This window comes from Mirounga leonina, unplaced genomic scaffold (assembly GCF_011800145.1).
Source record: "Mirounga leonina isolate KUSES-001 unplaced genomic scaffold, KU_Mleo_1.0 Mir_127, whole genome shotgun sequence".
In the NCBI taxonomy this organism is placed as follows: Eukaryota; Metazoa; Chordata; class Mammalia; order Carnivora; family Phocidae; genus Mirounga; species Mirounga leonina.
This window is the reverse complement of record NW_023270316.1, coordinates 64945490-64972410: the sequence shown is the minus strand read 5'-3', so window position 1 is coordinate 64972410 and position 26921 is coordinate 64945490. Positions and strand designations below refer to the sequence as shown.

The 26921-nt window shown below is 39.3% G+C and overlaps 1 protein-coding gene across 5 annotated transcripts in view; it reads right to left on the bottom strand.

The window, feature by feature from the left end:
- Positions 1-26850, bottom strand: part of SMAD9 (SMAD family member 9) — a 72279-nt gene extending 45429 nt beyond the window's left edge. The window contains exons 1-2 of one of the 5 annotated variants that reach the window (XM_035003537.1): positions 26787-26843; positions 17227-17432 (exon numbers count right to left, since the gene is read on the bottom strand). The gene's annotated coding sequence lies outside the window, so the exon portion shown is untranslated. Of the gene's footprint in view, positions 1-17226; positions 17811-24728; positions 26453-26786 lie in introns of those variants that run through there. The other 4 variants (XM_035003535.1, XM_035003536.1, XM_035003538.1 and 1 more) reach the window with 4 other exon arrangements.
- Positions 26851-26921: the final 71 nt, after the last annotated feature.

Sequence of the window (26921 nt, the reverse complement as noted above, 5' to 3'; positions counted from 1 at the left end):
TTGAAAGATTAAGCTGTAGGGAAGTTGGAGACACCTACATCAGATAAGCATAAGAAAAGTGCCTTATAGGGGCGCCTGGGTGGCTCAGTCGTTAAGTGTCTGCCTTTGGCTCAGGTCATGGTCCCGGGGTCCTGGGATCGAGCCCCGCATCGGGCTCCCTGCTCGGCGGGAAGCCTGCTTCTCCCTCTCCCACTTCCCCTGCTTGTGTTCCCTCTCTCGCTGTGTTTCTCTCTGTCAAATAAATAAATAAATCTTAAAAAAAAAGTGCTTATAAGGTTACAGTTGAGCACCCATAAACCAAGAGGATAGCCATGAATAAAGAAGTTAATCATTGTGCTGAGCAAAAATTCTTCCTATGTAGATTTAGTTACTGCATCCAGACTAACAGGTAGATTTTTACATGCTAACGAATCATGAAACACAGCAAAAGCCAGGAAGGGATGCACCAGCATACAGAAGCACTACCTTAACAAGCGTAAGGAAAATACCAGGAAAGACATTCTCCACCTTAAAATGATGGCAAGGCCTACAAACGAGCTAAATAAAGTTCTTACTAATGCAGTCTTAGATTTAAGGCTGGGACTATAAGGTCATATTTTGACAAGACTGAACCAAAACTTTTCGTTGAACAGCCTGTTTATATACATTTAACCAATCCTTTGAGCTTTAAAATTGACATCATCAACTGTCCATAAAAATTTCAGTCGTTTTAGAATGAAATGTGTCCTACTACTCGGGACAACATTGCTATTTTCTCAGTATGCTTAACGTTTACTTAGCAGATAATTTCTCAGTAATGCTTAACTATAAAATAATCAAGCACAAGGCCACAACTGAGATAGATCAATAGTTGCACACCTGAGCAGCAAAGTGAAGAGAATAACAAGGAAGATGTACTTTTAAGCAAAGAAAATGTGAAGACATCTTTAGGCAAACTCTCAACAGAGTATAGGACAACTCAGTATTCTCCAGTCTTCTTGAAGTCCTGGCACTTTATTTAGCAAGAAGCTTTTAGTTGTAAAATTAGAACATATGTAAAAATAATTAAATATATAAATAATTAATATATCCTCATTTAGTTTGCCAAGTTAACAGACTTCTTGTTGAAAACCTAATTTTGTCTGAAATGTCAAGGGTTGGTATAAAATCTCACAGCAGAATATTATATAGTAATAAAAACATATTAACTATACCCGCAAGGATTAATCTTAGAGACATAATGTCAAATGAGAAAGAAAGTATAGCCTAGACGACTACACAGAGCATGGAATCATTTTTCTCAAGTTTAAAAACAAAATTAAATATCATGGGGACACATATGTATGTGAATAAATTATAGCTAAACTATCAGCAGTGAAAACGCAAAATTCAAGATAGTAAATACTTGAAGCAAAGGAGTAGCACAACAGGAAGATGTAGCATTAGTAATGTTGATTCTTATGTTATTATATTACCATATATTATCATAGTGTTCATAATTTTTATACATGCATCAAATATTCTTTCGAAAGTTTCAACTATTACATAATAAAGTATTTAATTTAAAACAAAATCTCAGAGGACATGTATAACATGGTCCCTCTTGTTAATTAACAATGATATTTCTCAGCAGATCAAAATTTAAGAACCAAAGGCCAATCAAAGATTACGAAAAAGAAAAGATCCTAATCTACAATCAGAAGAGCCTTAGAGCAATGAACAAAAAGATTAAGAACAAGCATCTCTTAAGCATCCACTAAACACAAGTTATAAACTTACAAGCCACCCATGGAACACTGAGTGAGCATCTAAGAGTTAATTATTTGTTATGGATTATTAGCCCTTTCTGGCCCTCTGTCTTCATTCTCGCCTTTTGTACTTCCTGACCTCAATCTCCCCTCTTCAAAGTTCAGTCACATCCATAGAGTCTTCCTGATTCCCTACCTGAATGTGATCCCTATCATTGCTCATGATGCTCTATCCTTCCTATATGTCCCTCACCCCGTGTGACCTCACACTAATTCAGGTCCTAGCAGAGAACCCACCTCCTCTGAGTCTGTGATCCCTTTCACCTCCACGGGAAGTCTCCCTAGAAATCCTGAGCCAACCCATTAAAAGATGGCAGTGAGGGGCGCCTGGGTGGCTCAGTTGGTTAAATGTCGAACTCTTGATTTGGGCTCAGGTCATGATCTCAGGGTCCTGAGACTGAGCCCCGCCTGGGGTTCTGTGCTGAGCGTGCTGAGTGTGGATCTTGCTTAAGATCTCTCTCTCCTTCTCCCTCTGTCTCTCGTGGCCCCCACCCCCAGCTCATGCTGTCTCGTGCACTCTCGCGAGCTCTCTCTCAAAAATACATAAATAACTAAATAAAAAATAAAAAGATGGCAGTAATCTAAGCCCTTGCTGATACATTTACCACCCCAAGAACACTCCTTGGCTATGATTTATGATCAGCTCATTTACATCACTCTCTCTTTCACATTCGTGGCAATGACGGCTGTCAACGTTCTCTGCATGATCTGGGAGTGAGGGACTCCAAGCGGCCTAGCTGCCACCCACCCCATCTCCTGCAGTCACTTCCAGCCAGCACTGTTGGCCTTAGGTCAGATTAACCAGCTAGATCCCTCTATCACTCCATCAACCTTAAGTCCTCAAATCTACGTCTTCCTCGGTTTCCCAGGTCATCCTTTTTCTAATGCATCTCAATGCTCTACATCCATATAGACCAACTATTCCTCTACTATAAACAATATTGCAATTCTCTGGATATATATCCCTTACTAAGCTCCCCTAAGGGTCTAACACAGGTTTCTCAATCTCAGCACTACTGCATTTTCTCCCTTTGATTTTAACGGTTTGTGTGTGGGGCTGTCCGGTCTGGCAGCATCCCCGGTCCGCTATATGCCAGCAGCATACCCCTCTGCAAGCTGTGACAGCTAAAAATGTCTCCAGATATTGTCAGGTGTCCCCTCTGTGTCAAAAATCACCACTGGTGTAACATAAATCATAATTCTGCTCAAAAATCACAGAATCTTTAAAAATTTGGATTTAGATTATTGTTAAATGAAAATGAAATCGAATTCCAGAGAAAGATGTGTTTACTGTGGATTTAAATAATCAGGGGGAGGGAACTTACTCTGCTAATGGCTGCACATTAAGTTTTGAAATCTGGGCATAGAAAGTTTAGTGCTTTATTTATTTATTTATTTTTTTAAGTTACCCAGGGCAGTTGTTTAGGATGAAGATAATAGAAGGATTTGGATCATGATTTCTGTACTTAGATATTAATCCACTTGAAAGAAATAGCATTTTCCTGGGCAGCTTGAAACTCTGTGATTTAGTGTTATTTTGAACCACCCTGGCAAAAGCCAAAGGGCTCAGACATGAGTTTTTGCCACAGAAAGAAGAATCACGAGTTCTACCCACATCAAAGAGTAATGCAGTTACAAAATAGATTTGAAATGACTTGGTTTTAAATTGACAAATATAAAAAAGAGAAAACCGACCTCTCCCTCATTCTCTTGTTCCAATCCCACCCACCCTCTTACCAATCCTGTGGACTGTTTACTTTCTAAACATCTTTCAAAACCATCTTTTCCTCTCCATCCCTCCCAAACCTCTTCTACAAATCTCCAGGTTTCTAACACACATCTCTACTAACATTCTCATTTAAAAATGTACCAGAACTGGGGCACCTGGGTGACTCAGTCGTTAAGTGTCTGTCTTTGGCTCAGGTCATGATCCCAGAGTCCTGGGATCGAGCCCCGCATCGGGCTCCCTGCTCTGCGGGAAGCCTGCTTCTCCCTCTCCTGCTCCCCCTGCTTGTGTTCCCTCTCTTGCTGTGTCCTCTCTGTCAAATAAATAAATAAAATCTTAAAAAAAAATTTAAAAAAATAAAAATGTACCAGAACTCTCTGCAGCATGTTTGCAAATGCTAAGAAGTTCCCATCTTCTCTTACCTTCCCTGTCCTGTCTAGCCTTTCCTTCTTTTCTTTCTCCCTTCCTTCCTTAATTGGGATAGAAAGGGAGTTTTCTCTCCTTGATTTAAAAAACAATTTGTGTTCACGAATAAAAAAAAAACTGAAAATGGAAAAAGAAAGCTCAAATAACCACTGTTCATCCATACAGAGATAATAATCATTGTTAACATTTTTGTGAATTTTTAAATCTTTTTTATAAATAAACATATTTTAAAAGAGCATTTGTTTATAGATATGTCTCATATTCTGCCTATTTCAATGAATGATATATTGTAAACATTTTCATATTATTAAATATTTTGGTTTTAAAGTTTTTTGGTAGTCAGAGTAATATTCAACTTTTAATTTTATTTCTAAGTTGCATTTTTGCTTCATTTGTAATACTTTCTTGTGCCATAATTTGGAAAAACAAAACAAAACACATTTAAGGCCCTCCCTGTACAGATTTTACAAGCTGGCTTTCTAGAGTTTCAGAGTAATTGCTGAAACAAAAACAAAACCAAAACCTAGATGCATTTTGCCTTTAGTCATATGTAAATCAGTTAAGTCACTTTACAGTTCTAATTATGTAAGTTTCACATCAAGCTACTATTCTATCAAAAATTAAAACATTATAGATAAGGTTAAAGTTCATCTGATCATCAACCACAATTCCCAAATCTTCATGTACTTCTTGATTTGACTACTGTTACAAGTTTGAACTTATTTTTAGGTGTTTTACTCTGCGTATTCATCCACAGATAGGTACTTACAAAAAAGTATAGCATGAGTTTGAATTTTTAAAAATACTTAATCATTCTGCAATTTGCTTGAGAGTATTTTCTATGTTAGTATTATATAAACCTACTTCATTCTTTTTAATTGCTGCATAGTATTCTGTCTTATGACAAAGCCATTTTCAGCTTAAGCCCAACCTGCCAATCAAATAAGTCCACTACAGTGCAATAAACCTAAAATATATTCATACCTGTTTTAAAACTGGCATCAACCTAAGGAATGTGGGATAACCTGAGAAGAAATTCTAAAATAAATTTGACTCTTAACTATAGAGAATAAATTGAGGGTTGCTGGAGAGGAGGAGGGTGGGGGATGGGCTAGATGGGGATGGGCATTAAGGAGGGCACTTGTGATGAGCACTGGGTGTTGCATGTAAGTGATGAATTACTGAATTCTACTCCGAAACCAATATTACACTATACGTTCATTAGAATTTAAATAAAAACTTAAATACACAGATAAATAAAACAACAACAATATATAATAAAACTTATCACACATTTTTGATGTTAACAGATGTATATAGTACGTCTGTATTTCTAATGCAATTGCTTCACAATTTTGGTTTTTAGATTACTTCCCATTTATCTTTATTTTAAATAATGTTACAATAAAAATTGTTTACCTGCCCCCCCAAAAATGCAGAATTTGATAACCTGTTTTGGTAATCTAGAAGAATTTCTATTTTTTTAATTTCAATTTTTTCCTATTTTTTATAATTTTTTTAAAAAAGGTTTTATTTATTTGACAGAGAGAAACACAGCTAGAGAGGGAACACAAGCAGGGGGGGTTGGAGAGGGAGCAGGGAGCCCGATGCGGGGCTCGATCCCAGGACCCTGGAATCATGACCTGAGCCCAAGGCAGACGCTTAATGACTGAGCCACCCAGGCGCCCCTATTTTTTTAAATGTTAATGAAATAAAGCTAACATGTGATTGGTAAAAAAGGTATATTACATTTGCATTTTTAGCTATAATTGCTTAATTCATACAGAACCTGAATTACAAAGATTTATTTATCCAAAGTTCATTAGTGGGAACATTTGGGGATGATGGAAATGTCCTATGTCTTAACAAAGGTGTGGGCTACACGGACATATACAACATAGTTAATTTTTGATCTACAGAGAAAGAAGCTGAAATTTTGAAGTGCCTTATATCTGTTAAAGAAATTGAATTCACAACTAAAAACTTTCCCTGGAAGAGATCACCAAGCCTAAATGCCTTCACTGGCAAATTCTATAAAACGTTTAAAGAAGAAATAACAGAAAGACAAATTTTTCAGAGTGTTGAAGAGGAGGGAAACTTCCCAACTCATATAATAAGACCAGCATAATCCTGAAACAAAAATCTGATTAGGATATCATAGGAAAACACAAATATTACTCAGGAACATAGATGTAAATATCCTTAAGAAAATATAAGAAATCTCATCCAGCAGTATTAAAAAGTTTAATACCTCATGACCAAGTGGGATCTAACACAGGAAATGCAAGATTGGTATTACATTTGAAAATAAATCAACATGCTTCATCATATAATCAGAATAAAAGAAAAATGCCATATTATTATCTTTTTTAAAAAATAAAATAATTTAGAATATAAAAAAAGTCTTAACTGATGGGATTCAGAGACTAGGAAGAGTCCAGATTTCTGGGGCACATGGTATATCATTCATTAACAAATTCAGGAGGAACTGAAGTTGGGGGTCAGATAGATGCAATGAGGTCTATTTTGGATATACTGGATCTGAGCTGGTAAGGCGGGTAAGGGTCAGTAAAAAAGCACTATATCAAAGTGGATTTTGGTAGGCAGTGAGGTACAGGATTTGGAGCTCAGAGGACAAGGCTGAACCAAAGGGATTTAGTTCCAAACTTATCAGCACTTAAGGGGGAAAGGAAATGATAGCTTGGGTGAAATTGTATAGTATGGAAAAAGCAGAGTCAGGACAACATTTTATTAAATTATAATAATGGCCTTCTAAGTGGTCTTCTTGCCTTTACACTTGGTCCTCATAGTCTGATTTTTTTTTTTTTTTTTAAGATTTTATTTATTTATTTGAGAGAAAGAGAGACAGAGAAACAGCATGAGAGGGGAGAGGGTCAGAGGGAGAAGCAGGCTCCCCGCCGAGCCGGGAGCCCGATGTGGGACTCGATCCCAGGACTCCGGGATCATGACCTGAGCCGAAGGCAGTTGCTTAACCAACAGAGCCACCCAGGTGCCCCCTCATAGTCTGATCTTAACACAACAGCCTGGTTGACCCTATTAAGACATAAGTCAATTTCATGATCCTTCTCTGCTCAAAACCCTCTGAAGGTTTTATTCACTCCAAATAAAAGCTGAAGTCCTTCCAATGGTCTACAAGACCCTGCAGCACTATACTTCTCAACCCTGGTGACATGCTGGAATGACCCTTCCTTGAGCATCCACCCGTTACTTCCCTGACCTCTTTTCCTTCTACTTTCTCCTTTGCTCTCTCTACTCCTGGCACAACTGCCTCTTTCTTTGCCTTGAACATGCCGTCCTTGCAACTACCCCAGGGCATTTCTGTTTCTACAATGCTCTTCCATCACGGGGCTCTCTCCCTCATCCATCTCCTTCAGAATTTTACTCCTGTAATCTCAGAGAAGCCTTCCCTGTTTCCCCCCTTTATTTTATTTTTAATTTTTAATTTATTTAATGTTTAATTCAGTATAATTAACATACAGTTTTATATTAGCTTCAGGTGTACAAAATAATGATTCAACTACTCTGTACATTACTGTGTTCATCAAGATAAATGTCCTCTTTTTCAGTTTCTCTTTTAATTCTAGCTAGTTAACATGCAGTGTTACATTAGTCCCCTCTATTTTTTTTTTTTTAAGATTTTATTTATTTGAGACAGAGAATGAGAGAGAGCAGGAGAGGGGAGAGGGTCAAAGGGAGAAGCAGACTCCCTGCTGAGCTGGGAGCCCGATGCAGGACTCCATCCTGGGACTCCGGGATCATGCCCTGAGCCGAAGGCAGTTGCTTAACCAAGCCACCCAGGCACCCCTAGTCCCCTCTATTTTAAATTGAAGCTCTCTCTCATTTTCTCTCACTCTTTTCTGCTTTATTTTTCCCTGAGCAGACTTAAGATTAACATACTACATATTTTACTTGTTTCTCCAGATTTTGTTAAAGTGAAGTTCACATTACATAAAATCATTCATTTTAAAGTGAACTATTCAGTGGCATTTAGTACATTTACAATGTTGTGCAACCACCTCTAATTCCAAGTCATTCCCGCCACCCCAAAGTAAAAACCCATAACTATTCAACAATTTCTCCTTATTTCCTGGTCCTGCCCCCATCCTCAAGCCCCTGGCCCTGGTAATATTCTATTTGCATTCTATTTCTATGGATTTAACTTATTCTGCATATTGCATATAAATGGAAGCATACAATACCTGGCCTTTTGTATCTGGCTTCCTTCACTTGAAATGTTTTCAAAGTTCATCCACAAGGTAGTAAGTATCAGTATTTCATTCATTTTTATGGCTAATATTTTTTCATTGAGTGTGTGTGTATACATACATATATAACAATTTGTTCATCAATCCAACCATTAATTAACCTTTGAATTGTTTCTACTTTCAGGCTATTATAAATAGTGCTGCTGTGAACATCTTTGTACAGGTATTTATTTGAGCCCCTGTTCTCAATTCTTTGGGGTATATGAGAATTGCTGGCTCATAATTTTATGCTTAACATTTTGAGAAACTGCCAAGCCATCTTCCACAGCAGCTGAACCATTTACATTCCCAACAGAAATGCATGTATTCCAATTTCTCCACACCCTCACCAACACTGGTTATTTTCCATTTTTTGTTTGTTTATTCCAGCCACCCTAGTAGGTGTGAAGTGGCATCTCCTTGTGTTTTAATTTCGATTTCCCTAGTGATTAATGGTGTTGAGCATCTTCTCACATTTTTACTGGCCATTTGTATATCTTCTTTTTTTTTAAATTTTATTTTATTATGTTACGTTAATCACCATATATTACATCATTAGTTTTTGATGTATATTTGTATATCTTCTTTGGAGAAATGTCAGCTCAAGTCCTTTACCTATTTTATTTTAATTAATTAATTAATTAATTTTTTAAGTGGGCTCCACAGCATAGCACGGAGCCCAAACAGGGCTTGAACTCACAACCCTGAGACCAAGTGTCAGATGCTTCATTGCTTAACCGACTAAGCCACCCAGGGCCTTCCCCTTTATCCGTTTTTAAATTGTGTTGTTTGTTTTATGTTGCATTATAAGAGGGTTTTTTTCAACATATTCTGGATATATAGATACTGAGATATGTGATTTGCAAATATTTCCCCCTTTCTGTATGTTGCCTGCTTGCTTTCATGATAATGCTCCTTGACGCGCAAAAGTTTTTAATTTTGATGATGTCAAATTTATTTACTTTTTCTTTTGTTACTTGTGCTTTAGTATCATATTTAAGAATCCACTGCCAAATCCAAGGTCATGAAGATTTACCCCTCTGTTTTCTTCAAGGAGTTTTATGGTTTCAGCTCTCATATTTAGGTCATTAATCATTTTCAGTTAACTGTGGAAATAGTGTGAGGTAGGGGTCCAACTTCATTGTTTTGCATGTGGCTATCCAGTTGTCCCAGCACCATTTGTTGGAGACTATTCTTTCCCTACTGAATGGTTTTAACACCTTTGTCAAAAATCAATTGGCCACAAATGTTTGGGTTTATTTCTGGACTTTCAATTCTATTCCATTGATCTCTATGTCTATCCTTTGCCAATGTCACAGTTTTCATGACTGTACCTTTCTAGGATGTTTCGAACTGGGAAGTGTGAGCCTTCCACCTTTGTCCCCCCTTTTCAAGACTGCTTTGTATTTTACTTATTTTTATTATTTATTGTCTCTTTTTCCTCCCCACAACATAGACTCTATTAGGATGTGAATTTTTTGCCCACCGCTGTACCCCAGCACACAAAATAGAACCTAGCATATAGTAGGTGTTTAATCTTTGCTAAATGAATGAATGGGCTCTTGAGAAGACAGAGTCATTCACAGCTCCCAGAAAAGAATGGGAGTGGGAGGAGGAGAGGTGAGGAGAGGACGAGATAACCATGGCTGAGCAATTCCTGTCAAAGAAGAGTTGAAAGGGCAGGAAGGAGGGGCCATTTAAGGCCTCAGCTCCAGTGCCAAGGGACCCTTTCAAAACCATATTGGCAGGAGGGCATGAGCAGCAGTATCTTTCTGGTGTGTGAGTCAGTCTTTAGCAATTCAAATGTACTAAAACTAAAAATCATGTAGTTACTCTCATGTTGAACATTTTATATTTTTCAAAAACAAACCATCAGATAAGATGAAACAGAATGAATAACAACGAATTGTTTTCTGTGAATTGGAAGGGCAAATAGCTTTTGCATCTTATCTCAAGAGTCTCCACAGCTTTTAGTATATTTAAATAAGTATTCCTGATAAGTTAATGTAATTTTACAATCGTATCACACAACATTCCCTGAAATGCAAAAGTACCATACTGACCTTTAAAAAAAAATTCTGAACAAAATCTTAAATAAATACATCTATCACATTTAGTCAAATTAAATAACTGGGTAGTGACATCAGCAAGTCTGACCACTATTGTTACTAATGGGACCGAAGCCAGTGAAGAAAGAGCAGGGCTAGAGTACATGCAGGGCAGCTTACGATAAATGCATTGGCAAATTTTCTTTAGTGTTCATTACTTTTTTTTTTCAATTTGCAAAATTTTTTTTTTTTTAAAGATTTTATTTATTTATTTGACAGAGAGAGACAACACAAGCAGGGGGAGTCGGAGAGGGAGAAGCAGGCTTCCCGCGGAGCAGGGAGCCCGATGCGGGGCTCGATCCCAGGACCCTGGGATCATGACCTGAGCCAAAGGCAGACGCTTAACAACTGAGCCACCCAGGCACCCCTCAATTTGCAAAATTTTTAAAATGTAAATCATTAAGGAAGGATGAAGAGATCATTCCTGTTGAATATATATTATATAAACTTCTACTGAATAATTGTTATTTTTCTTACATAATAGCAAATACTGCTGCCATGAGATTAAACAATATATGGCCACTCCACAAATAAAGCCATATGGTTCCATCTGTTTCTAGGTTCCATTACAGTACACCTACTGGTTAATAAAGAAACTGTTAACCACATGATGCAAACATGCCTCTTATTTAACTGGTTCACAATCAACAAAGTGTTATCAATATAATTTGGCAGTTTGACTTATTGTGGGATTTAGATATGCATCTCCTTATCCTCTTGGCGCTGATGATGATTTAACACAATATGTGAAATATATAAACTAGCACTAAAACTGCATATCTCTGGGATTTGCCAGGTGCTAATTGCTCTACTCAAGCCTCAGGGAAAATACACAATTGCCCCAAGCAGTCATCCTAGGTTTAATTATGGTCTGGGAGTTTTATTCCCTGGACAATGGTGACAGCCTGGAAAGAGCTTTCCCTCAACTTGGTCTTCATCTTAGCGACTAAAAAAATGACCAGAGGGCAGTTCACCACCTCCCCTGCAAAGTCCACTCCAGCAGGCAAAACTGCTATTTATCCTTCAAATGCAGCTCAGGTCTCAGAGGCCTCTGTGACTTCCCCAGATGGAATTCTCTTCTCAGTCAGTACCTCATACACATGACTATTTTCACTTTGGATCATAATTTGTTTTTTGTTTGTTCATATATCTCTTTTCTATTAAATGACAAAGTCTTTTTTTTTTTTTGAAAGATTTTATTTATTTATTTGACAGAGAGAGACAGTGAGAGAGGGAACACAAGCAGGGGGAGCGGGAGAGGGAGAAACAGACTCCGCACTGAGCAGGGAGCTCGATGCGGGGTTGGATCCCAGGACCCTGGGATCATGGCCTGAGCTGAAGGCAGATGCTTAACGACTGAGCCACCCAGGCGCCCCTAAATGACAAAGTCTTTAAGAACCTGACTGTCTTGTTCATCTCTGTAGTTCCAACCCTTTGCATCAGATTGGCATTTAATAAATATTTATTACTAATTATCTTAAATGACTATGTCACCTAGTGCTGGTGCCTGGGAAATAGTAGATGTTTAATAAATTTTAACTGCCAGAAATATTCTTCCTCTCCTCTACTCAAAATTTCGCTCCCCCCCCCCACCTCCTTTTCATCACCATTCTGCTGTTAGAACTCAGCTCAGGCTCTCATCACCCTAGACCAGTGGTTCTCAATGAGGAATGACTTTGCTCCCTGCGAGTCTCTTGGCAACTTCTGGAGACATTTTTAGCTGCTACAAGTTGGCTGGAGGGAGTGGGTCCCACTGGCATCTAGGGCATAGAAGCCAGAGATGCTGCTGAACATCCTACAACTCAGAGAACAGCGCCCACAACAAAGAATTAACCGGCCCCCAGTATGAGTAGGTGAGACACTTCTCCTAGATTTTCATTTCTTGAAATTGACTCCTGGTCATTCCCCTCTAATCCTGTTCTTTCTTTCCTCTAATCTATTCTTCCTAAAATCTCCTTTGAGATATAACTGACATAAAACATTATATTCATTGCAGATGCACAACATAATAATTCACTATTTGTATATATTACAAAATGATCACCACAATAAGTCAAGTTAACATCTGTCACCATTTTTTTCTTGTGATATAAACTTTTAAGATCTACTCTCTTGGGGCGCCTGGGTGGCTCAGTTGGTTAAGCGTCTGCCTTTGGCTCAGGTCATGATCTCAGGGTCCTGGGATGGAGCCCCACATCGGGCTCCCTGCTCAGCGGAGAATCGGCTTCTTCTCTCCCCCTGCCCCTCCTCCCTGCTCATGCTCTCTCTCTTGCTCATATACTCTTGCTCTAAAATAAATAAATAAAATCTTAAAAAAAAAAGATCTACTCTTTTAGCAACATTCAAATATACAATACAGTATTATTAACTATCTCACCATTCTATTCCATTCCATTCCATGATTTACTTTATAACTGGAAATTTGTACCATTTGGTCCCCTTCACCCATTTTGCCCACACCACATCCCCAGCCTCTGGCAACCACGTAAATATTCTGTATATCTGTTTTGGGTTGTGTTTTTTTTTTAGATTCCACATATAAGTGAGACTAAAAATATTTATCATCCTTTTCCTGTTCAAAAGGTCTTACACTGTTTTTTCATGTCTTTAGTTTTTGGTTTAGTTGCTGCTGGATTTTCAACGCTATCAATACATCAATATGTCAAAAGTGGAACTGGAACCAAGTCTTAAAAATTCCTATTTTTAATGTAGGTGTTACAACTCTCACGAACCCTTTTAAATGAGGAGGACACTGAGGGGGAAAAACAGACTCTAAGAGATGGCAGCTAACTTTTCTTCAGTGATGCAAATTTCTAAACCTACAAAGGCCAACTCTCCCTTCTAATTTCATTTGCAGTTTAAATGCTGTGTCACTGAAAGTTATACCACATACTGAACTGTTACCTCTTATGCTGGCTAGATATCCTCTCATCTAACCTTGATTTGTTCAAAATTAATGTGATCTAAGACAGGGAGGCTTTAAAAGCAAAACATTTTTTAAAATATGTGATTCCCTTTATTTATATGACCATATGTTATGAAATTCCACAGAATTAATTCTTAAATGTAAAAAATCACATACCGAAGTAGGTGGAAAAAATATTTACAAGATTTTCTAGAAATTTGCCATTAAAAATAGCATTCCATGTAGCTCATGGAGCTGATAAGGGATTCACATCCTGACTATATAAAGAACTCCTATAACTCAACAACCAAAAAACAAACAATACAATTCAAAAGTGGACAAAGCACTATGAGTAGACTTTTCTCCAAAGAAGATATATAAACGGTCAACAATATGATTGCATGATAACATAACATCAATAGTCACTAGGGAAATGCAAATCCAAACCACAATGAGATTAGCACTTCACAATCATTAGGATGGCTATTATCAACAAAACAGAAACTTAAAAGTGTTGACAAGGATGTGGAAAAAGGACAATCTTGGTGCGTTCTTGGTGAGAATAAAAAATGGCTCAGCCAATGTGTCAAACAGTTTGGCAGCTCCTCAAAAATTAAATGTAGGATTACCAAATGACCCAGGAATTGCACTCCTAGATAGAAACACACAAAGGAATTGAAAACAGGTACTCAGATACTTGTACACCAATATTCACAGTAGTATTATTCACAACAGCCAGAAGAAGAGAAACAACCTGGGGCACCTGGGTGGCTCTGTCGTTAAGCGTCTGCCTTCGGCTCAGGTCATGATCCCAGGGTCCTGGGATTGAGCCCCGCATCGGGCTCCCTGCTCAGCAGGAGGCCTGCTTCTCCCTCTCCCACTGCCCCTGCTTGTGTTCCCTCTCTCACTATGTCTCTATCTGTCAAATAAATAAAATCTTTAAAAAAAAAAAAAAAGAAGAGAAACAACCTAAGCGTCCATCAATAGATGACTGGATAAACAAAATGTGGTAGGTGTGGACCATGCAATATTATTCAGCCTTAAAAAGGAAGGAAATTCTCATACAGGCTACATAATGAATAAAACTTGAAGATGTTATACGGATAAAGTGAGCTAGACACAAAAAAGCAAATTTTGTTTGACCCCACTTATAGGAGGTAATTAGGATAGGCAAATTTGTAAAGATAGAAAGTAGAACAGAGGTTACTAGGAACTGGGAGAAAGGGGAATGGGGAGTTCTGTTTGATAGAGACAGAGTTACAACGTGGGAGGATGAAAAAATTCCGGAGAAGGCTGGTAGTGATAGTTGCACAACACTGTGATGAATTTAATGCTATTGATTTGGTACTTAAATGGTAAAAATGGTAAATTTCCTGTATTTTTACCACAATAAAGAAAATCGCACTCCAAATGTTATAATAATTTGCTTCATCACTACCTTCAAGGGATTTTTACAAATAAAGTCTCCCTCTACCAAAACCTGAAGTTTTGTTTTTTTTTAATCTAATTTTGAGATGGAAAATAATGTGCCATTGGTACATGGAAGCCTTGAAAGAAATTAGAATCCCCCATAACATAGAATGCTAGGAAATCCCACACTCCCCAGGCCTAATTATATAGGAGAATCTCCTTCCAACAGCCCATACTCATTGAAGGACACGCATAGTTTTGTGCACTCCCTGGCATTCTGCCTGCCTTTCAGATCCTTTCTTCCACTTAATGCTGATTCATGTAAACATATCAATTTTCTCTGATGGTTGTAGCTTAGGAGAGAAAGGAAGTACTATTTTTAAAATATCATTTGCTTCTACACTAAGAAAAAGGGGAAATTATGGAACAATGTCCAGAAAGATTATTTTTTTAAATGAAATCTATTTTCCATCCCAGAATCAACCAACAGCAATTTTACAAACTGTCAATCAATGTTATTGAGCTTTATTTTCTTGGAATTTATGTTATTTTTATATTATAAACTATAAAATTCCTTCAAAGCAAATAATTCCATTCAACAAACACCTATAGATCCAACAACCGTGAGCCTTCTGAAAGAAAGCAGAAATATAAGTCATTTCATGCACTAATACATCTGGTATTTATTTATTTATTAAAGATTTTATTTTTATTAAAGATTTTATTTATTTATTTGAAAGAGAGAGAGCATGTGCGTGGGGTGGGGGGGTGTGGGGGTGGAGCGGTGGAGGTGAGGCAGGGAAAGGGAGAAGGACAAGCAGACTCTGCACTGAGCAGGAAGCCTAAAGTGGGGCTTGATCTCTGAGATCATGACCTGAGCCAAAACCAGAAGTCCAATGCTTAACCAACCGAGCCACCCAGGCACCCCACATCTGATATTTAAAGTTGTATTAAAATCTACTAATACTCCAAAATCTGTATGCCTTCAAATCCATTAGAGGGTCCACAGATTTTGAAATTCATTCTTTCATAAAACTGACTTTACGGTCCCTCCCGGAATAGGAATGTAACAGAACCTGCTGCATGAAAATATTATTGGGTTAATAAATTTATTCTACAGTACATAACAAAGTACAAGAATATTTGAAGTTAATTTTTATCATCATTTCTGGATTTGGGTGAACTGTGGCCCAGAGTCACTACATAATGACTGCCTGAGGCTCATCCAATAAAAGCCCACAAATATATCAAAACCCTCATAGTGCATAAAGCACACGTGCACTCTCATTTTAAAACAGAACTCTAAAAACAGCTTGATTTCTTTTTATATTAATACTGAATTTCACATAAAACAAAAGGCCCTGACTAAAAATGATATATGTTGCCTAAACCAAGACAGGGTTACAATAGGCAGCCTTGTGCTCACGACATGAGGTGCTGAGGTAAACTGGCGTCATTCGCATTTATACCGAATAAGCCACCGGGAAAGTCTTGATTTACGTTCACCTAAATCCCCGGGATATGGTTTCTCGACCACTCATCTAGTTTGATTTTTCAGCTAGAATGTCAATGTAACAAGGTAACTAGTGCCTCCAGGAACAAGATGCAACATGATATAATTACTATCTGGAGGAAGAAGACCTGAGTCTGAATGCTAGCTCCATCACTAAGTGTGACCTTTAAGTAATTAACCACTTGGATCCTGTTTCCTCTTCCGCAAAGCTGAAACAAAAATCACTACTTTTCATGCTGAGAGGAAGTGTACAAAAGCAGTTTGAAAACTGTAAACTAATGTAACGATACTATTTTTTATTATTAACAAGTAGTTCTACTTCTGCTTTTTCCTCCTGTGTGCCTTATTGTAGAAGAAAAAAGTGCCAAAAAAGAAAAGAAAAAAGAAAGAAAAAGTAAAAGAATCTCAGAAAAAAAGATCAGAGGCAAAAGAGAAAAAAAGAGGATAAATGTTCACATAAAAAGAAAAACTATCTCAACATATTAGCATCGCGTTAGGAATCAAAATTATGACATTTTCTTCCCAGAAATGCTACTATTCACCGAGCAGAGCTGGTGGGTAGGTATTTCTGAGGCCATAATATAGACCTTCTGTATAATTCCAGGCAGTCAGGAAGAGGGAGAAGGCGAGAAGATAAAGGGACCCAAACAGAAATGAGGTGACCACTGTATAAAATTTGACTATCCAGCAGTTCCATCTCAAAACTTAATTGAGAACAAGCGACAAAACAAAAAAGGTGTTTTGTCACCTGTCAAAATAGGTGTTACCAAGTCTGTACAGAAAAGATCACACAGGACCTACCTGCAGCTATTTTGGGCTACGTTTAAACAAGCATGTTTATACGATTTCCAAGTTTACAGCAAACCAGAAGAGCACACTGGGAGAAGGAAGAGGAGAAGCTACAAGGAGGCACACGACAGCAAAGTGAAATCAAAGCTGGCAGCTGGACCCCAAGGAAAGGGACCAAAACAAGCCGAACAGAGGAATACAAGCAAACAACAGACAGCAGGTCTCAGAAGCACAAGAGTTTGAGGTCGCTGCCTCTGGGAATGACCAGCCCTTCCTTCCAACTCCAGACTTGCTTACCGTGCAGTCTGTAAACAGTGTTCTTCAGAATTCTGGAGACAGCAGAGAGACTCAGTCAGTGGCAGCGACAAGAGAGCAGCAGGGCGGAGCTGGATGCCAGGGGAAGGGCAAAGCCTCAACTCTGTCCCTCTGCAGAAGCCACCATCCACCAAAGCAGCCCTGCCTCATTCAGCTTTACTTAGTGAGGCTTCTTTGATGAAAGGGCCCTGTTGGCTTAAAAAAAATTTTTTTAATTAAAATTTGACCACCACTGACTTCCACACTCCAGGATCCTTAAATGCAATACGTTCCAATGTAGTAATGGACTCTATGCCAGGAGTTGGGGAGAGGGAGGGATGGACAGGTAGAGCAGGGAGGACGTTTAGGGCACTAAAGCCATTCCGCATAATACTATAGTGGTTGATAGTATTATGTGCACATGACACAGCTGCACAAACCCACAGAATGTACAACACCCCGTGTACTTGGAGTGATAATGATGTGCCAGTGTAGGTTCATCAGTCGTAACAAATGAACCACTCTGGTGGAGGACATCATACTACCTTAGACTATGCATGGGGGGGGGGGCAGGAGGCATATGGGAACTCTCTGTACCTTTCGCTCAATTTTTTCTGTGAACCTAAAACTGCTCGAAAAAATAAAGTTTACTATTTTTTTTTTTAAAGAGAAAGAAATGGAACCTATTAGCTTTCTTAAACCAGTTTTTCTTCCTGCATTCCATATTTTCTGGTAGCACCACTCCCAACAACTTGCCCAAGTGAGAAACAGACTCAGAAAAACCCCATGGAAATCTTATTCCTCTTCTTCCTCAAGCCCACATTCAATAGGTCATTAACTCTCATGGATGGACCCTCTTACATATTTCGTAGCTGTGCCCCATCCCAGACGTCCCTAATGGGTCTGCTCCATGCAGGCAGCTCTGTCCTACTGGGCCTCCCCCATCCACCCACCCCCCAAGAGACTACCCTCCCTGTTGGGCCCCTAATGCCCTGTCACTCCAAGTCCAGAGCAGATCCTGTCACACTCTTTAGTGACATATCCTGCTGTGAGACTGAAGCAGAATGGGACACTATTTCCAGGGGTTGGGATTAAAAGTATTTTATTTGTGCTTTAAAATGTTTGTCAAAAACATATATGTGTATATATAAATTTGTCACCAAATTTCTTTTTTTTCCTAAAGATCTTATTTTTCTTTTAAGTAATCTCTATCCCCAACGTGGGGCCCCAACTCACAACCCCGGGATCAAGAGTTGCATGCTCCACTGACGAAACCAGCCAGGCACCCCATCTCCAAATTTCTACTATGTGCATGCATTTATATATTTTAATCTGAAAAAACAAAAACAGTATCCTGGGTAAGATTTAATGCTTTTAGCGTCACTTTCAAACCAGGTTCTGCTTCTCTGGTTCACAATCTTTCTCCTCAAACTACATTCCCTTCTCATCAATCCTCCTCATTCCTTTTGTCCTTCACTGCCTCCCCTCTGCCCTGAGGCCTGTGTGCAGCTACATCCTGGAAACCTTCCCCACGGCCCCAGGCAGCAGCATTAACGAGCTCTCCACAGCTCCTCCCAGCTTCCCCAGCACCTGGCATATACCTTCATGAAAGCACAGAGGACGCTCCCTTCCTTACATTTGTTACTTGTTTTCCCCAGAGACACCCAGCCCCTTGGCAAGGCCACAGGCCATGCCACAGAGTGGTCTGAACAGTCTTAACACTACAATAAATGTTGCTTGAATGAAGGTAAAATCCAGCTTTATCAATCACGTTAACTACTGTATTATTAAGCCCATGTAATTAGGCTACCTTTTGACCTACAGCCCATTGCTTTGCTGATGTAATATAACAAATTCCTTGGACAGGCAGAAGCATATAATGCATTCCCTCCTTCCTGTGCATTTAATAGTCTTTCTACTGAAGGTGCTGTTGTATAGCACACTAACCTGGACGTGAATACCTGCAAAGTGTTAAATGGCTATAAATAATATTTTAAATGTTTTTTTAAATGGTATGTGGGTAATTTTTTTAACATTTTATTGATGCGTGTGTGTTGTGGGAGGTTGAGTTTCCTGGCCAAGGGCTGCCTGAGTGGTGGAGGTTATAAACTGATGGAGAAGAATCACTCGTAACTGTGTTAAGGATTGCCATTTGGGGTAGTTCAGATTTTTAATTGCCAAAGATATTCATGAAGCAGTGGAGATGCGTCAACACCATCTCACCAGCTTTGCTAGGTGTCCATATGGCTATTTAGAAGCACCACGCCCCTTCAATTTGTCTTCAGTCTCTTTCAAACACATCTTTGATGATGTGATTCTCCTGTTCAAGCCCTTTAGTATTTCTCTTTTGACCACAGGTTAACATTTAATAGTTTTCTCTTGCCTACAGATTAAAATCCAAATGCCTTATCCTTCCTTCTGCCTTATTCTACAAAACACCAAAATATGTTAGGGAAGAGAAAGGACGGTGGTTGAAGGAAGAAACTAAATGTAACAAGTATCAAGGATGAGCCAGAGACCTACGCCAGGCGCTGGTCCTTTCCCTCTCCAATAGTATAGTCTACAGCGGGAGATAAGAATCTAAACACATTATTGCCAGACAGGTGATACATTATTGTAACTGCTATTAAAAGGGCCAGGGGCGGTTTCCTGTAGGAGGGGCCATGCACACTCACTCTTGAACCAGTAGAGGGTAAGAGGGAAAGCCAGAGAAGCAAAAGCTCTTCTCCTGACAGACACAGTAGTACAATTCCAGGCCCAGGGATGTCTTCCGCATCCTTCAGTTCTAAACAAGCACCTACTGCAAGAATCTCTATTCCCCTTACACTTTGTATTTCACTTTTATTTAGAGTCCTAAAACCCCAAATGGGACCATTGTAAGTATCTTTGTCAAGAGTGACTCAAAATTCACACACAGTAAAAATGGAAAAATATAGAGAAATCCAAATAGATTACTTTTTTTTTTTTTGCATAAAGAAACTATTGGATAAATATTTTGATATTTGCTTTCCTGACCTCTCTCTTTCTAATTAGGCTATGAAGTCCTGATTTTATTTTCTTTTAGTACTTTATTTTGTTATATGGTCCCTAGGGTTTGGGGTCTCGTAGGCAGTGTAATTACAATAGGCACAGAGTAAACAATGATTGAATGAATAACCTATATAAGTCCCCCAAACTTATAAGTCCCACTTTCTAGCGCAATGACTACATCCACAAGATCACATTTTAAAATCCCAAACTTAATCCATACAATATCTTGAAAAAAATTTAAAATGTGTATTTGCAAGCAATTTAAATCAATGACAACAGAAAGGAAGTGCCACTCCTCTGAAGTAACACCTAGGCACCAACTTGCCATTGTTTGCAAACACGGCCAACACCTAATGACTGTTTTGTGTAAACACAATTAACCAATAAGCCCCAAGGGAAGCATTTCTGTACACAAAGGTTTCCCTATGACAAACACCTAATCTAAATTTTGCTCCTAGAAGTGAAATTCTACTATCACCAGAAAACAGGGAAAGAATGGTATCAATGCACCAACAAGTGAAGGAAAACCACAGGAGAACTAAATTCTTTTTAGCTTTAACACATTTTCTCATCTTCCACATTCACTGGCTTCTAATAGTCACTCATATCATTAATCATAACCATTAATCATAACCGTAACAATAATCTCCTATCATTCATCATAACCATTAATCCTTGGCAGTGCCACTTAATGAACAAGTTGTGCCAATTTCTGGGTAGTCATTTGGAAACTGGAATTCATTTTCCCAGAGAAACAGTGTTCTGAGTGCTGACAGATTCCCTGGCCAGCCCACTGAGACCCTCTGAACTCCTAATACAGGCACCTTTAATACTGCTAACACCAACTCAAGTAAGCAATGTGTGCCTTTGGCATGAGTAAGCTTGTCCAAGCTAACGTGTCTCAGATCCTCACAACCGTCCCGATGTACAAACTTTTCAACGAACTCCTCTTCCTATGCCAGCCAAACTCCAGTACTCTCCTGTGTGATTCCCAGCAAAGAAAAAAAGCAATATGAATTAGTGGATTAGTGGATTTATAATGAAACATGAATAGAAGTCAAATATTCTACCATGAGATGGAAAACTCTGATGGAATCTGTGAATCCTTTTAGGAGTTAATTTCTGAAATGTGTGGCTCCCAAGTCAGTTAAATTTAGATACAAGAATTCAGAAAGCAACTCCCAGCACTTCAGTTGAATTTCACCATCCATCAAACTCTGCATTAAAAAAAAAAAAAAAAAAAATCTGCAAATCTGCTCCAGACCTTCCACAGCCTGTTAATACTTAGGACAAACTCCTTCAAGGCTTCTGATAAACGGTCCCAAATGACAGTTCCGGATCTATCTCCTACCCTACCCATGTCACAATTTCTGCATTTCATCAAATCAAATCAAAACATAGAGTTAACATACACACTAACCAAAGCAAATCTACATTTGATCAGCTTCCAAGCAATTTAACAGATTAAAGTGAAAAATATTAGGCTACTTGGAAGAAGATATTCCTCAGGATAAAGCGGGGCTGGGATCCAGTGGGCTCACGGCCCAGTCCCCCTGGGGAAGCACTCTCAGGCGCGGTGAATGTAAGTAAGCTGTTGCTACTCACAGTGTTCACACCTCCATTACTCCCAATGCCTCCCTCTAAGCTGTTTCAGAAGGAATCTCCAATGTCAACCTGTCTGGGTGGCCCCCAGAGCACATGTACACTTTACAGATTATTTGTCCAGTGGTCGAAAACTGTGGAGTTTTTGCCAGGTCACTGGAATTCTAAGATGAATGATCATCCCTAGTGATCTCAGTGTTTAATAAATCAAAGACTGCTTTTCATTAAACCCATTTCATGACTGAGGAATACATGTTTTCCATTTATAGTCCTTCAAAATTAAATTTGAAAAAGGGGAAGAGGAAGTGACCAAATATTAAATATTACATATCCCCAAAGGGAAATTCATATATTAAAGCAACGACACCAATGATATCCGGTAATCTGAATACAAAAGAGAGAGAGAAAATTTGATATTTAGTACGCCCCCCCAAAAAGAAAATCAAAATTATCTTTACAGGAAAAATCAGATTTTGTAGGACTCCTTTACATTTATTTTTTGGGTTAAATTTTTATCTTTGAATTAAATATGGGTTAGAGAATGAAGGGGAAGAACCAAAATCTTTTCAGTGTTTATGACTTCTAAAATGATACAGAACGGTACACATACATTTGTAATTTGTTTCTTACTATTTCTGCATTTCATCTTAAGTTCTGAATTTAAATTTTATGTCAGTGTCTCTTAGAGTCTTAGAAAATTGGTTTTGAGTTAATTAGACTTCCCAATTAAAACTGTAAAACTGAATGTATTATAGAGGCACGATATTTATACACAAATTATATTTTTTACATTACACTATATCTATTAATTCTGAGTCACTTAACAGAGTATGATGCATTTTAAGAAATGATTTAGTATTGCTTATTAATACAATGAACACTGCACAAAATGGAGATTCAGCTCTCTGACAAGGCCGATAAGAAGACCCTTCATACATCCAACCTGACCAAAACAGAAGCTCATCTCAGTAGCAGTCTGCTTTTTCTTTTGTGAGCATAGTTTGAAACATATACACTAAAAATGGTATCAATTTTTATGTAGCTATGGGGGATGGGGAGAGGGGTCAGCATATCATGTTAGCGATTTTCTGTGGAATCACATTAGAGTTTCATTGTGGTAGCCATATCACATTAGAATCTGGTTTTTTTGTTGTTGTTGGTTTTTTTTTCCCCCCCTAAATGGTTTCCATTGTGTATTTAGTGAATCTGATATGGAAAATTGCTAATGCAATGAGTATCACATAAGCTTTCCTGACTGTAATGCTCAGCCACAATATTGAGAAGAGGCTCAACTGGACCAGAGGCATTTCAGGGCTAGCTCTCCACAGCCTCTGAACAAAGTCCTCAGCTCAAGTTCAACACTGGCTTCTTGAAAGATGGACCGCTAAGACCTACTGTATGGGGGAAACTCTTTTACAGATTTTGTTTCAGAAAAAAACATGGGTTCAGTGATAGATGTGTCATTTAATTAATATTTATTGACTGACCACTATGCTGGTCATTGTGGTCGGCATTAGGGGAATGAAAAAGATAGACAAAACATGGTCCATTCCTTCACAGATTTTGAAAGCACTGACTGATTAGAAGAAATAAATTAGCACATGAGTAACTTAATACAAGGAAAGGAAAATGCAAAGAGCCGTAGCAGCTCAGAGGAGGACACACCTGAGACAAGGGCCATCAAAAAGTCCTGTAAAGGCAACACCTGGTCAGGACCATAGCACGTGAGGAAGACGCAGATATATCTGAGGATCTGATGCTAGGTTGGGAAGCAGGGGGTGGCATTCTAGGCCTTAGCATGCGTAAAGATGCAGAGAAGAGAAAAGCCAGGGCATGACGGGAAATTATAATTCATTATTTTAATGACAGCATAAAATCTGGAAGGAGTGGGATGATAAACCTGGAAAAGTGGTCTGGGGTCAGCCTGCGGCTGCCACCACAGTAGAGTAGTACAGGGTGTTCCAGAAGGTTTGGGATGGAAGTGTCAGGATGCAGTCCACTGGCAAGATTAACACCTTCTGATGCTAACAGATTTTGTGAAATCTTAAACTTTAGTTAGCACACGTTTCTTAAGACAAAATTTATAGGAATATTTATTTTAAAAGGTTAGTTTGTTGCCAAGGGATAACTGTTTATTTTTGTTACGTGACTACTCATGACATGAACATTCATGAGCTTAACAGAAAAAGAAATCTATAAAGCATGCCCAAACTGTTATAACTACTTATGAATTTACTGTTTGCCCCCCCCTTTTTTTTTGCTTTAGAATAACTTTTCAACTCACTAGCAACAATAACCAAGGAAATATAAATCAAACAGCCTAGAATTACAACTATTTGAAGAGATTCATGCTTTCAATGTACTGCTACATTTATTCTTTTATTCTGGACACTTCCCTGTTTCTGAATTCCTCTCCAAATGTTAGAAGTAATAAACAAAATCTGCACTAAGGTTTGTTAGAGGCTTAAAATGTAATTAGTATGTTTTGCAATAAAAAAAAAAGTCTTCATTTTCCATAACCTTTACCTTCCCTTAAAGCAAAGTACACTCTGTGGATAAGTATTATTTTTGACATAATAAAGCAGAATATGATGAAATATTGCAAAGAGAATGTTAGATATAAACTAGTTACCTAAGTGCTACAGACCCCTCCCGAAACATCAGCTCTCCAAAGGAATTTGCACTCATTAATCAGAATTAAACTATTTGTAACACTGAAAGTGAATATTTTAATCTTTATGAAGTAATTTCTTGACAGATTTTTTTTCTCCTCCAACAGACCACATGCACAGAAAGGATAAACAAATTTGCCAGTTGTTTATTACTTATATATATCCTTGGCAAGGTTTCATTAAAAAAAAAAAAAAAAAAACCTCTTCTTTCTCATTCCATGTCTTGGGCAATCAGGGATGCAGTAGTTGATATCTGTGAACATTCTCTGATTAGCCATTAACTGAAGATATAGAAGTAAAAGAAAAATATTTTAGAGAGAGAAAAGCCAAATAGTTCATGCTGACTTTAAGATACTGATGACAAAGCTGTGAGAATTATAAAGTACTTAGGGGTTTAACCTAAAATTTGTTTATACCTTTGATCTTTAGTAAACACTGTACTGATAAAAATGAGTTTGTTCAGATCAAGAATATGCTGGCATTCTCTTAAACATAGCTTAAAACCACAGAGCTGAAGCATAAAACAACTTGGACAAAGATAGCCAGTCAAGCATAAAAATGGGAGTTGGTTGTGTCAGAATAGATTAAGAGGCTGAAGGCTGTCTGCTAAAGACAGTTGTCTTGCCATCAATGAAGGCAATTATCATCACTAAAAGTTCTTTTTCTGATATATTATTTTAAACTTTTGTCATATTATATTTAAAATGCTCCTTATTTATAAACTATTACATCATTTTCTTATCTGCAGTGTCCTTCTTGGATAACCACAAATTTGAAAACAGTCCAAAATCTTGTTCATGGTTTCCTACAAGCATAGAAAGACTCACTTAGTGTATTTGGAGTTAGGAGAATGTGTTTGGGGTTTACTTTTACTTCCTTTTTAAATATAGATCGCTATTTTAAAAATATAAACATCCAATGGCATTCCCTCACACCAACAGGACTCCTAAGGCAGAAGATCTGTTCGTAGCATGAACATTTCACTCACTCAGAAGGATGCCCCAAAAGCTCTGCTCAGTTATGGCCAAGGAAGTAGCATTATTAAATGCCTCATGACTTGACAGTTATCCTCTATTATTCCTGCTAGACCACACTTCCAAAAGATCATCCGAGAAATCTGGCAAACCACTGTAATGACACTTGTAAATTGGATCCATTAAAAGCAATCCACAGTGTCCTGTGGGTGTGCATCCGACTGTTAATTACTGGGTAAATAATTTACATGCAACTTGATTCCGAAACTAGATATGTTATTTGTAGGCTATTTTTCAGGAGTACCAGTTCCAACCCAGAAACAAGTCAACGGAGTATTTCTAAATTATCATTTGAAATTTCCACTGTCAAGGGTGGGAGGAGGAAGAACAGTAACGGGAAGACTTGTCAGCGATTAGCCATCCATGAAAATGTTTTCCCCCGCGCTCCTCCTTCCGATCACAATGCTGGCGTCAGTTAGTCTCCTGTATCTGTTCCCCACCTCGCCCCCCTCCCCTCTGCGGAGAGCTGGCACCGAATGGCAGGCGAAGGAAAAGACAAACATCCCAGCTCCCAACACAATCCAAGCGCTAGCCCGGAGACACTTGAACAACATTCCTAACTTTTTTTTTTTTCTTCCCACTTCGCGAGCTTCAAAGGTAAGCAGAGTAAAAAAGCCTAAGAGACAGAAGGCCAGGGAGGCCAGCGGAGTCACAATTACTACCCTCCACCCCGATTTCTCCACAGCCCCCCACTTTCGGCCACAACAAACGGTTACTCAGCTCTGAGTCTGCGTCTCCACGGCGCCTGTCCTCGGTGCTCGACCCCCGCGCGGCGCCCAGCCCGGGTGCCGCAGAGCTAGCGCGCATCCCTGCCCACGCCCTGGGCCACAGCCGCGCTCGCCCGGCGCCCCCGCCGCGGCACGAGCATCCTCCTCCGGGTCCCAGGTGCCCGCCGCCCGGGCGGCTGCGGCGGCCGGAGGGCGCGCGGCCAACTCTCCGGAGCTGTCCCCTCCGGCCCCACCCCACCCCCAAACAGGCTCCACCAAGAAATACGGGGCTGGAGAGTACAAAGAACCAAGCCACACACCAACGGGCCTCGGAGACTTCCGTCGGGGAAGAACAACTTAGCCGCACAAGCACACACACGCTCTCGCCAGCGCGCGCCGGCGAGGGCATCTCTTACCTGTCCCCACGATGCCACTCATCCCTCCCCCACCCCAGGTCTGGCTGCCCCCCACCCCCGCCGCGGGTCCCGAGCCGCCCGCTCCAAGCGCCGCGCACTCACTGCGTGGCTGCGCGCGCCCAGCGGCTGCAGGGCCCGGCGGCGGCGGCGGCGGCGGCGGCGGCGGCGGCGGGGACCGAGACAGCGGCTGCAGCGGCGGCGGCGGCGGCGGCCCCAGCCGGCGTCAGTCAGACTGGA